This window comes from Hypanus sabinus, chromosome 17 (assembly GCF_030144855.1).
Source record: "Hypanus sabinus isolate sHypSab1 chromosome 17, sHypSab1.hap1, whole genome shotgun sequence".
In the NCBI taxonomy this organism is placed as follows: domain Eukaryota; kingdom Metazoa; phylum Chordata; class Chondrichthyes; order Myliobatiformes; family Dasyatidae; genus Hypanus; species Hypanus sabinus.
Window position 1 is genome coordinate 23,329,212 of NC_082722.1, and position 13,051 is coordinate 23,342,262.

General features: G+C 45.5%; 1 long non-coding RNA gene across 1 annotated transcript; it reads right to left on the bottom strand.

The window, feature by feature from the left end:
* Nucleotides 1-1,082: 1,082 nt before the first annotated feature.
* Nucleotides 1,083-2,520, bottom strand: LOC132406744 (uncharacterized). Its single transcript, XR_009516231.1, has 3 exons — nt 2,277-2,520; nt 2,127-2,183; nt 1,083-1,343 (listed from the first exon to the last, which is right to left on the bottom strand). It is a non-coding gene; the product is annotated as an uncharacterized LOC132406744 (long non-coding RNA).
* Between the last annotated feature and the right edge of the window lie 10,531 nt (nt 2,521-13,051).

Genomic DNA, 13,051 nt, shown 5'->3' on the forward strand with positions numbered 1-13,051 from the left:
TTCACTCAGAGGGATGTAGGAGTGTGAAATGAGCAGCAATGTTAATTGTTCGGAGAAGTTTAGATAGCTACGTGGATAGTAGGGGTATGGAAGGCTATGTTCCCGGTGAAGGACATTGGGAATGGCCATTTACAGCATGGACTAGATGAGCCAAATGGCCATTTCTGTGCTGTATACTTCTCTATGATTCTGTGACTTTGAATTTTAAAGTTATGTAGAAAACTTTGTGGTTTAACTCAAGTAGGACGGAGAACAAGTAACACATTTCCAAGTTAGCTAGATGTGCTACTTGAAGGAGAGACTGCGAATGGAGTTTCTCCCTTCCTGGCGGTGGAGGTCACAGATTGTTCGGGAGCTGTCAGGGTACCGGAGGTGAGAAACGACAGTGCGTTTTGCAGGCGGCATGTTCTGCGGACGCTGCTGAGTCCGGTGCGGCTCTTGGAAACATCATGATCTGCCACCTCAATCATTGCTTGCCTGGCAGCACCGGAGAAGCGTTGTTTCTCGAGTGAAGATGTGCAGGACGAAGTCACCAGCTTTAGGATGAACAGCACTCGGCGGATTGATTTCAAAATAACAAAATGCTTGTAAAACTACTTCTGAGCCAGAACAAAATCAAAACTTGCTTTTAACTCTGGACAACACACACAAAATGCTGGTGGAACACAGCAGGCCAGGCAGCATCTATAGGGAGAAGCACAGTCGACGTTTCGGGCCAAGGCCCTTCGTCAAGACTCTTTAACTCTTTGGAAAGCATTGATCGAACTTTTGAAAAATGAGTTTGCAGTGTGAAACTTCACAGACTATGGGGCCCAGTGGAGTCATGCTCCCAGCCGAGCAATACCTTTACTGCCATACTGACACAGCTCCTTAAATTCATTCCAGTATTCTCCCCTTTGATTGTTCCGCCGCTGTACATTACAATCTTTCACACAAGTTGTGATTTTAATTATCTCTGTCACGTTACAGGGTTTCTGGCTGGTAAAATGTTATCCCGGCCCTTCTGCCCGAGAGTTCTGTGAGTTTCCGTGTCGTGACCCTGCTGCTCCCATTCCCCGAGAAACAACAACAAAATCCTGATGTATTTTTCTATAGTATTTTAATCAGATGCAGTTCAATGCATCCAGAACAAAGTACAAAAGAGAAATTATTAACATTCTTGATTATAACCCCCCCCCCCCCCCAGTGAATAATCATACAAAAGTCCACGTTACAAAGCAAGGCGTGTTGGCTGGTCCCGGGTGACGAGCTTCACTGACAGCAGCTGCACTTGTCCCCTTCTCCTTTGCACACGCAGCCCTGGGCGCACTTGCTGCAGCCGACTGGGCAACAGGCGCAGCAGCCTAGAGGAAAGAAAGCCGGGGACGAGTTTAGCTTGCAACATCCTACCGACACGGACTCCTGGTCCAGTACAGGTTGCAGGCTCTAACGTTACATTACTAACAAGCAGTTGCCATGGTGGGCGGGGGGAGGGTTCGGAGTCAGCTCGCAAGAAAACAGGGTTAATTCGCCACACATGGCAGTGTTACTGTGGGGAAAAGTATTAGCTGGACAAGCGGAATGTGAAAAAGAAATAAATGGCACTGCAGGAAGCCCTCCAGCAACCGGGTTCCAACATGACCTCAGGTGCTGCCCGTGAGGGGTTTGCAGGTTCTCCCTGCGAGAACTCCGCTGGGGTTCCTCGGGTTGCTCTGGGCTCCTCTCACAGCCCAAAAGAAGCGGGTTAGGAGGTTAGCGGTAAACACAAGATATTCTGCAGATGCTGGAAGTCCAGAGCAATACATATAAAAGGCTGACGGCACTCAGCAGGTCAGGCGGCATCTATTTAGAGGGGCTTTTCGGGCCGAGACCCGTCACCAAGTGGTTAAGTGGCCGCAGCATTTTGTCCAGAAGTAAAACAAAGCAGGGAAGCGGCGAAAGAATCGGGTGGCAGTTAACAGCACACGAGCTTGACAATGTTTTGGAGGTACGGGGGAATAAGGGCTTGGAATAATACTCTGATAGCAGACGGTTTGGACCCGGTGAGCCAAACGGTCGTTATACGTAATAAAAAAAAACTTGTCCTTCCTCCCCCCCATAAAGTTGTTAAAGCCGGTCTCTAAATTCCGTAAACTCACTCTTCTTACACGAGGTGCACTTGCAGTTCTGACACTTGCAGTTGTCTCCGCAGCTACAAGAACCGCCTGTTCAATTATAAGGAAAACAGAATTACTGAAAAGTTCCGTTAGACATTACAAGTAGGGTCCGAGCCCCGTTCGTCAGTTCCCACAACTTACTCTGGAAGCACGTGCACGGGGTGTCAGACATCCTTAATGCTTTCCTCCTTCTTCTCCGCTTCTCAGGTAGTTCGCTTCTATTCGCACCGAGTTGCTGAATGTGCTGACGGTCGGGGGCACCATACTTATAGAGCAGCGAACGGGATCGAGTGCAGACGGGAGCGGAGTGGGGCGGTGCGCAAGTCTTCGGCGCTGAGTGCAAATCAGGGCAGGGTGCCAAGGACAGACTGTATCGTGTTTTCCCGGGGCGGATTGATTACAGTATTGGGTAACGGGAACACACGCTAATTCTCACACAGTGACCCCCTCCCCGTCCCGCAGCCACTATAGCTGTCGATAGCGGGGTTTCAGTAAAGATAAACACACCACACGGACAGTATCGTCTTGCCAGCTCAGCAACTGATCCGTGATTAGACAAGAGGTGACGGGAGACGGAAATTTTCCACTTGCTCTAAATATCCCGACAAAAAGTGTTGGAAACTCTCGACAGCGTCCGTGGACTGCTGCGGACTCTAATATTACTTTAATAACTTGTACGTTAATGTATATATAATGTATAGTAAAGTGTTGGGCAGGTAATCGTGGCTCATTAAAAGCCAGGTAGCTGCCCCGAGGGCATCTCTATACCGCAGGGAAACTCCTCAAATGCCCCATATTAGTGTTAATGGTATACACCTGTATAGCGTTTAAAATGCGCGAAATTATCAAATGACATCAACGCCTCGCGTATATATCGTATCAGATATATATTGTGAATAAAGCAGAGCTATGAAAAACAGCTAGACGAGCAGCGGGGCCAAGGTTCAGGAGGCGGTCCAATCTGCACACGGTGTTGTATACACTGCGAGCAGAAGTCGACATATCAGGCTATGCGCAAACAGAAACTCCCTTTCAACACGGCCGCGGATTTTCACACCGCCCGGTTACATAGCTTGTGACTCATCTGCCTTCGCCGCCGGGGAGCAGTGCTTTTGAACACGGCGTGTCGGACTCGAACAGCAGGCAGCGTCAGCATTTCGCAACTGAAGGGGAACGCTACGTGCAGAATTGTGAATGAAATGAGTGCAAATGGTTTGCAAATGGTTTGCAAATGGCTTCAGGTCACGAGACAAGCACGGGGGGAGGGGGGTGCGGAGACAGGGATTTGTGAAAATTTATTTTGCCGATCTGCAATTCTTAACACTGTCCCTCGCGGGAAACAGTCAAAAGATTGAAAAACCTACTGAAAGTCTGAATCGCAAATAGATACTATTGAATCAGTTAGGTCAGGATGTAAGAATGAATGGAGGGAGAAAGCGGGATAGGGACAGAGAGAGAGGATTGATAAATATATGGTACGTATGTATGTAACAGAGAGATTAATAAAAGATGATCAGTCATCCCCCAACATGTGGACACTCTTCCGTACGTTGTTCAACAGGTCGCCCCACTTTTACCCAGTGAATTATTTCATTCAGTCCAGAAAAGAAAGAAATGTGAACGGGAGTTGCCCATCTCACCCCCAGTGTCCGCTCTGCCATTTATCAAAACCATGGCTGAGTTCTACCTCGAGGGAGTGGACCACTGCGTGGAGTTCTTCCGCTACTGGAGGGAGGTGGACGAGGAAGCCCCTTAACTTGTAGTCGAGTATCACCCCAGGAGACCATATGTGTAACAATCGTGCAACTAGTTTTAAGCAGTGTAATAGAACACTACGTGATGCATTGACTATGAAGGGAAGAGTGAAAGGCATCACACAGTTTCTTCTTATAATTATTTTTATTATGAATAAAATTTAATTTTAATATAAAACATCATTTTCCTATTCGATCCCCACATCCCTTGATTTTGCAACAAGCCATAGATCCAGCAACCCAATATTCCGATGTTCTGAGGCAATAACAGTAACATCGCGTTTTAATCATTTTAAAACCACAGAGACACAAGACTGCTGATGCTGTAAAACTGGAGACATGCGAAATTACTGGAGGAACTTCGTGGGTCAGGCAACGTCCATGGACTGCCGACGTTTTGAGTCGAGACCTTCATCAGAAGTGGAAAGAGGGGAGATAGCTGTGATACGATAATAAGCTGGGAGGTAGTAGGAGTAAGTGACAAAGGACTGAAGATGGTGTCTGTTAGGAAAAGACAGTTTGCAATAAAGGGAAGGAGGTGAGGTGGGGAAGCGGAGGAAGGAATGTGTGAGTGATGGATGGATCGGGAAGGCAGGGGAGGAGAAAGAGAAGGAGTGATGAAATCGGTGTTGTGATTGTACTTGTGATTGGGGTACTACAAAACGAAAACATGACGTAATTTTCCAGCTGAGTGAATGATTGTGATTTTCCGACTGTGAGTGAGTGGCTCTGGTCTGGCTTTCAGGCAGCGATTATAGTGTCACCTGCTGGTCGAAGCCCCATATTACATGATCAAAAATAAATTATCAACTGAAAATATAGAATCGTACAGGCCGGAATCAGGCCCTTTCACCACAGTGCATACCTATACTAATCCCAATTGCCCACATTAGGGCTCGACCCCTCTATGCCGTTTCAAGTCCAAAAACCTTTTAAATATAGTAAGCGTCATCTGCCTCCAGCACGTTGCCGACACCATCTTTTGTGTAAGGAAAACTTACTGCTCAAAACTCCTTTAACATCCCCCCCCCCCCCCCATTAAAACTTGTTCCCTCCAGTTCCGCGGGCCAAAACGCCTTGTTAAAGAGAGAGGTCAAACATGAACCGCCAGACTGGATCAAGCTGACAGTAACTCAAATAACCACACGTTACAACAGTATTGTGCTAAAGAGCACCTCTGAACGAACAACACCGAGAACTTTGAAGTGGATGGGCTACAGCAACAGAAGATCAGCAGAACACTAAGTGCACTTTGTTAGATAGAGGAGGCACCTAATAAAGGGAGTGACCTTTATGTATGTTATTCTCTACGTAAGCTTCATGCGAGCAAGGAATTTCCTTGCACCCGGGTGTAATGACAATATACCATCGATTTTTCCTCAGTTCCTGTGCTGTATCTTTCTGGATTCTTCTGAACTGGTTTCCAAAGCTGAGTATGCATTTAAGCATGGAACTTCAGGTAAACATAACCTTTATTTGTGGCAAAATTACAAACGTGATGCAAACAATGCAACAGGATTTAATAACGATAAAACGCCTTCAGACAACAGATCTCATGCCATACTTTTGATGAATGTTCTGCTGCTTACTGAACATTTTTAAGTTCACTGAGCAATAATGGCGTTCTGGACTCGAGTGTCCCGGGACAAAGGTTACTATCTATCCTGTCCATGCGCCTCAATATAAACCTTGTCCATAAGAAAAATACCAAAAATAAACGGTTCAATGCCGTTGAATACTTTACATTCATAGTCAATGTTTTCTGTCCTGTTCTATTACCGTACATCAACAGCATTTCTGCTCCTCGTGTGGGTGGTATACTTCAATAATTCATCACCCAACCAATCAATAGGTTCAATAGGTACATTTAATGTCAGAGATGTACGGTCAATGCTTTTCATACTGTTCGAACACTGCTGCAGCTCAAGGTTTCTATATAAATACTGCAGCAATTGAAGGGCGAAGAACCCTACACTGTGGTCCTTCCTCATCGAACCCTTGCGGTGGCTGCACCAAGCTCCTGTGCGCCCCTCACTACCGAACCCTGGCAGCCTGGGATGTGCCAGGAGGCAGCATTCTTCCACGGCCATCTCGATGAGCTGGTAGACCAAGTTCCGGTCGCGACCAAAGAGCGTCTTTCACCGAGTTGATCTGCCAGCAGCAATAGACAATAGACAGTAGGTGCAGGAGTAGGCCATTCGGCCCTTCTAGTCAGCACCGCCATTCACTGTGATCATGGCTGATCATACACAATCAGTACCCCGTTCCTGCCCTCTCCCCATATCCCTCGACTCCGCTATCTATAAGAGCTTTATCTAACTCTCTCTTGAATGCATCCAGAGACTTGGCCTCCATTGCCTTCTGGGGCAGAGCATTCCACATATCCACCACTCTCTGGGTGAAAAAGTTTTTCTGCATCTCTGTTCTAAATGGCCTGCCCCTTATTCTTAAACTCTGGCCTCTAGTTCTGGACTCACCCATCAGCGGGAACATGCTCCCTGCCTCCAGCATATCCAATCCCTTAATAATCTTATTTGTTTCAATCAGATCCCCTCTCATCCTTCTAAATTCCAGTGTATACAAGCCCAGTCACTCCAATCTTTCAACATATGACAGTCCCGCCATTCCGGGAATTAACTTTGTGAACCTACTCTGCACCCCCTCAATAGCAAGAATGTCCTTCCTCAAATTTGGAGACCAAAACTGCACACAATACTCCAGGTGTGGTCTCACCAGGGCCCTGTACAGCTGCAGAAGGACCTCTTTACTCCTATACTCAATTCCTCTTGTTATAAAAGCCAGCATGCCATTAGCTTTCTTCACTGCCTGCTGTATCTGCATGCTTGCTTTCATTGACTGATGTACAAGAACACCTAGATCTCGTTGTACTTCCCCTTTTCCTAACTTGACTCCATTTAGATAGTAATCTGCCTTCCTGTTCTTGTCACCAAAGTGGATAACCTCACAGTTATCCACATTAAACTGCATCTGCCATACATTTTCCCACCCACCCAACCTGTCCAAGTCACCCTGCATTCTCATAATATCCTCCTGACATTTCACACTGCCACTCAGCTTTGTGTCATCAGCAAATTTGCTAATGTTACTTTTAATCCCTTCATCTAAATCATTAATGTATATTGTAAACAGCTGCGGCCCCAGCACCGAACCTTGCGGTACCCCACTGGTCACAGCCTGCCATTTCGAAAGGGACCCGTTAATCACAACTCTTTGTTTCCTGTCAGCCAGCCAATTTTCAATCCATGTCAGTACTCTGCCCCCAATACTATGTGCCCTAATTTTGCCCACTAATCTCCTATGTGGGACTTCATCAAAAGTTTTCTGGAAGTCCAGGTTCACTACATCCACTGGCTCTCCCTTGTCCATTTTCATAGTTACATCCTCAAAAAACTCCAGAAGATTAGTCAAGCTTGATTTTCCCTTCATAAATCCATGCTGACTTGGACTGATCCTTCTACTGCTATCCAAATGTGTCGTAATTTCCTCTTTTATAATTGACTCCAGCATCTTTCCCACCACTGACATCAGGCTAACCAGTCTATAATTCCCTGTTTTCTCTCTCCCTCCTTTCTTGAAAAGTGGGATAACATTAGCCACCCTCCAATCAGCAGGAACTGTTCCTGAATCTATAGAACATTGGAAAATGATTACCAATGCGTCCACGATTTCTAGAGCCACCTCTTTAAGTACCCTGGGATGCAGACCATCAGAACCCGGGGACTTATCAGCCTTCAGACTCAAGTCTATCCAACACCATTTCTTGCCTAATATAAATTTCCTTCAGTTCATCCTTTACCCTAGCTCCTTTGGCCACTATTACATCTGGGAGATTGTTCGTGTCTTCCCTAGTGAAGACAGATCCAAAGTACCTGTTCAACTTATCTGCCATTATTGGAGTATAAAAGTTGCATTGTTTGCTGTGTAACCAAAACTATGTAGTCAGCTTTGAACTTGCTATTTGCTATGCATGTATCCAATTTAGTAGGAGAATGAAATCTTAAGAATGTACAAGACAATGGTGTGTTAATGAGAGGTAGCTAAGAGATGTTTTGCTTTGAACTTATTTGCTGTGTAACCAAAACTATGTAGTCAGCTTTGAGCTTGCTATTTGGTATGCATATATCCAATTTAGTAGGAGAATGAAATCTTAAGAATGTAGAAGATAATGGTGTGTTAATGAGAGGCTAGCTAAGAGATGTAGATGATGTAGTCAGATTTGAACTTGCTATTTGCTATGCATGTATCCAATTTAGTAGGAGAATGAAATCTTAAGAATGTAGAAGACAATGGTGTGTTAATGAGAGGTAGCTAAGAGATGTAGATTAGAACATGATTAAGTCAATAGGTAGAAACAATACGGGCGGATGTATTTGTGATACGCAACTATAGACCAATTGGATATGCTAATACAACTAAACCAGGAGATTGCTATAAAAAATGCTATGTCCAAGGGTCGGTGGGCAATCAGCGACTAGCTCAATGACTGTTTCAGCTTTGATTTGCAAATTAAAGTTTAACGCTTCTTGAAGAATCTTCTGCGTCTCCTGGTCGTTTGTGGGGCACGAGAAATCACGACAAGTTTGGCGACCGCGGCAGGACCGGAAAGAGACCTGCAGAAAGGAAACGGCAGATTGGGGACGCTTCCCAGTCCTCTAGGGAGCCCCCACAAGGCTAACAGAATTAAGGGTGCACCCAAACAAAAAGTAGCGCTTTTTGCGACAATTTGGACTAAGAATTCTGTTGGCTTTGGGGAGGTCTTGGAGTCTCAGAGTGTGGAACCACTGCCAAAGGGTCTCTCCGGTCCAAAGAATCTGGCAGAATTGGGGGTTAACAGAGGAGGCTCAGAGGATTGATCAAGAACACTGCAGTGAAGGTAAGTACAAATAAGTTAATAAGAAGTTAAGTTAAGAAAAATTCCACATGGTGTTGATAAGTCCCTGCGGATACCGCTTCGTATGAAACGAAAGTCTGAACGGGCAGGGAAAGGAAAATAGAGAAAATCCTCGTGAATACCGTCTTAAGAGATCAGGGTCTTAATAGATGAGATGCAAAGAGAAAGTTCTGTGGATACCGCTCTGAATAGAGGTCTGCACAGGCAGAACAGAATAGGAAACAAGGACAGTCCAATATATAGTTTAAAGATCTGGTAGATAGACGATAGACTAGGCATAGAATTAGAGTAAATAATATCCAGTAAACGAATTGTGCAAATCTCTGAAATACCTTAAAAAGTGAGAACAACATGACCAGGTAAAGGAACGGCAGTAGAGATTCTGAGCAAAAAAATCCCGGTAAATAAATGAGATCACAAAAACTTCAGAAAAATGGGAAAAGAGAACCAAAGACCTGGTCACAAAATGGCCAAGACAAGGAACATTTGATGTAAGCTTGTGCAAAGAAATGGAGGCACTAATTAAAAATTACAAACCAAAAGTTAAATCTAAGAGGGCAAAAAAGAGAACGAGAAATGGAAGTGCTAAAACTCCAGAACGGAGGGAGAAATGCTGAGGAGGACAGGTAGAATATTGATTACAAGCGAGGAAGACGCTAAGGTGCTGGAGAAACAGCCTGTTAGAGAGAGAGGAGGGTACAGTGAGAAGCTGGCTTCGGCTCCGTACCCAGATGCGACAGAAACAGAAAAACCCCCTCCCTATAATGAGGAAGGAACCCCTAAGCAGTGCCCCCTGCTGATGGGAACAGTAAACATGCAGGGAGAAGTACAAGTTTGGGATAATGAGGAGGAACAAAGACAATACGAGAAGGAAAAAGCGACGATATGGAAGGAGATACAGGCAGAAAGGATAAAGGTGGAACAGGCAAAGAGAGAAATGAAAGAAGCGATTGAACGGATGAAATACTTGAGAGAGGAAAAGGAGTATGAAGAGTATTGGTTATACCATAGAAATAAACAGACTAGAAAAGAAAGTGGCTCATCAGGGCAGGAAGAGATGAGGCATTCAAGAGGAAGTGGAAAAAAGCCAGGAGATGAGAGTCTTGGAGAAACACAAGAGAGAAGGGAATCAAGCACAAGCAAGGATCAGGAGTCCCTGCCACAGGTGTACAGACACAGACATAAAGAAAGAGAAGGTGACTCATTGGAGGAGCAAGAGTTAAGTGGAGAGAGAGAGAATGTGAGAATTTGTGGGGAAGAGGTAGGAGGCAGAAGCCTAGAAGAGCAGAAGGAGGTGGTAGGGGAGCGACTTGCGGAAGTAGAAAGAGAGCCAGATAAGTTACTGAAATGAGATTGCCAGGAGAGAGGCAAAAAATACTCTAGGGGCCAACCAAGTATCAAATCAAGACAAAGGAAGGACTCCACAGGGAGACCGAGGGAAGAAGAGGACCTCGCCCCAGAGAAATTTGTGTGGAAGGCAGTAAAGACATATCCTGAGACAGATGGGGAGTCAGGTGAGGAGGAGAGCCAGGGCTGGTGGGAAGAAGGAGGAAGAATGATGTCGTTGTTAGTAAAAGGATCAGGACAAGTGCAGTGCATCCCTTGGGGATCCCAGGACCTAGAAGGGCTGAAAAACACTCTGCCCAATCTACATGAAGGAGCAGGGAAATGGATTAGTGCCTTTGAAGAAGAAACGGCGGGACGATTATTGGCTATGGGAGATTTGAAGTCACTATTGATAAGGTTGATGGGAACCTCCAAATTTAATGAACTAATGGAAATGGTTGGCATAGTAAACTTGAACGACCCGAGAACTGATGGAGATGGGTTTGACAGAGTGAGGCAGAGGGTATGGCAGGCCCTCAGGAAGCTTTATCCACCCAAAGTGGACCCCAAAGCCTTAAAGGGGGATCCACTGGGAGACACTGAAAACCCAGCAGCCTATGTTGAAAACCAGTTGAAAAGGTGGAGACTGGAGACTGAGCAAGAGGTGGAGAATAGCTTATTTATGACCTCACTGTTCCGACATAGCATTTTGGATGCAAAGCCTCCACAAGTAAAATCCAAACTGGAGGAAGTAGTTGGGCTGAAGTCAATGACCCCACAAGAATTTAGAGACCACGTAGTCCATGTGGTTGAGAAATACCGGAAAGACAAACGAAGGTTGGCTGAGCAGCAGGAAGATGTGCAAAGAAAGTTAATACAAATGCAGCTTGAAGAACTCAAAAAGAAGGAATAAGAGACAAGCAAAAAGATGCTGCCAGCAACCACCGGTCCGAGTACAGCCATTGAACTGGATGAAGCACCACTATATGGACGAACCGATCATACTGTAAGACAAGGGCCGGAAAACCCCATGCCAATAATCAATGTCTTTGGAGGAGCATTCCCACAAATGCCCTATCAGGAACAGACTAAATTCAAACAGCCCAGACAGGACTGAAAGTCCCAAGGAGGGGGACAGAGGAGCTATGGGCAGAGGGGACCAGTGAGGAAACAGGGGGAAGAGAGGTAGAGAGATTGTGCTGGGGATGTAATCAGCCAGGTCACATGAGAAGAAATTGTCCGTTTACACCATGGCCTGTCACACACCAGCAGGAACCGATAAGAAGGGAACTAAAGTTTAGCCAAGGACCAGCCCCCACAGGCCCAAGCGGACCAATGAACCCCTATGCGAGGTATTAGGGGTGCCCCGAGAACTCAAGTGGGAAGGGACATTGCCCAATGATAACAGGGGAGGCAGACGAGGAACCCATTGTTCAGGTTATGTTAGAAGGACAACTGACACCAATGATGATAGATACTGGAGCCACGTACACTTGCATACAGCCACAGTATGCCCTTCACCTTCCCATGTCAGGAAAGTTTATTAAGACGGTAAGGTTCTCGGGGAAAACACAGTTGACACAGTGCACGGCTCCAGTGCAATTGAGAATGGGAAATAAAGGAATTGTTTTGCTGGTGCTAGTATTTAAAGGAACTCTGATTAATTTGTTAGGCAGAGATGCCTTATTGACACTGGAATTAAAATTAGAATGCACCAGAAATGGGCTGAGTGTGGAAAGAACAGGGGCTCAATTGATAGTGCGAGAAGACAAGAAGGCTAATGTCTTTTGGATAGGAGACATCACAGATCAGATTCAGGAAACCTGGGAAAAAATGGAAAAAGGGCGTGCAGGCTATATTACCCAGGGCTGTAATGCCCAAATCTGAGCTACATTTTACAGTGAATTTGATGAGACTCAGAACAGGGAGTTAGAGGAGAGATGGCACCTGGAGGCATGTACCCAACAGCACCTGGAAGGGGAGGCTGTGATAATTGGAAAGCAAGGGGCAGCTTTACAAGTTAAGTAGAACACCTTTTTAGAAAAATGGTACAGGAAACCGGAGGCTGCGCCCCACGTAATGTTGTTGGTAAACAAGGGATTCAGTCTAAAGACTTAGGACCCTTAGTTAAGAGTGCTGAAACCATAAGTGTGGAGGAAAATCACGCCAGAGGTGTGGATATCAGAAGACAACAATTGCATTAAAATAATGGTAAGTGCAGATATGGTAGGAACAGTGAGAGAGGTCGAAATAACTCCCCAACCACACATGCCATTGCTGGGAAAGGAAAGAGGCCAGCAGAAAGATAAAAGGTTAGATGAGTTGCCATCTATTCTGTGGTCACAGCATGACACGGACGTAGGGAAAATAAAAACAGCTAGTCCGGTGGAAATAAGGCTGAAAAAAGGAGCAGTTCCACCCAGGAGACCACAATACCCACTAAGAACAGAAGCAGAAGAGGGAATAGCATCGACAGTGCAGGGGTTGCTTGAAATAGGAGTGCTTAAAAGAACAAACAATCCATGCAATACCCCGTTGCTGCCGGTCTTAAAAGCAGATAAATCTAAGTGGAGATTGGTGCATGATTTGCGAGCAGTAAATGATGTGGTAGAAGACTGGCCAGCGGTAGTCCCCAACCCACACACGCTTTTGACTAATGTTCCACCAGAAGCAAGCTACTTTTCAGTGATTGATTTGTGTTCAGCTTTCTTCAGCATTCCTCTGGCCGACCAGTGTCAGTATCTGTTTGCATTTACTTACAGAGGTGCTCAGTATACCTATACCAGAATGCCACAAGGATTTAAACATTCACCAGATGTTTTTAATCAGGTGTTGAAGGCAGATCTAGAGGGCATACCAATGGAAAGTACATTGTTACAGTATGTGGATGACCTGTTGATTTGCTCCCACAGTAAGGAACAGTG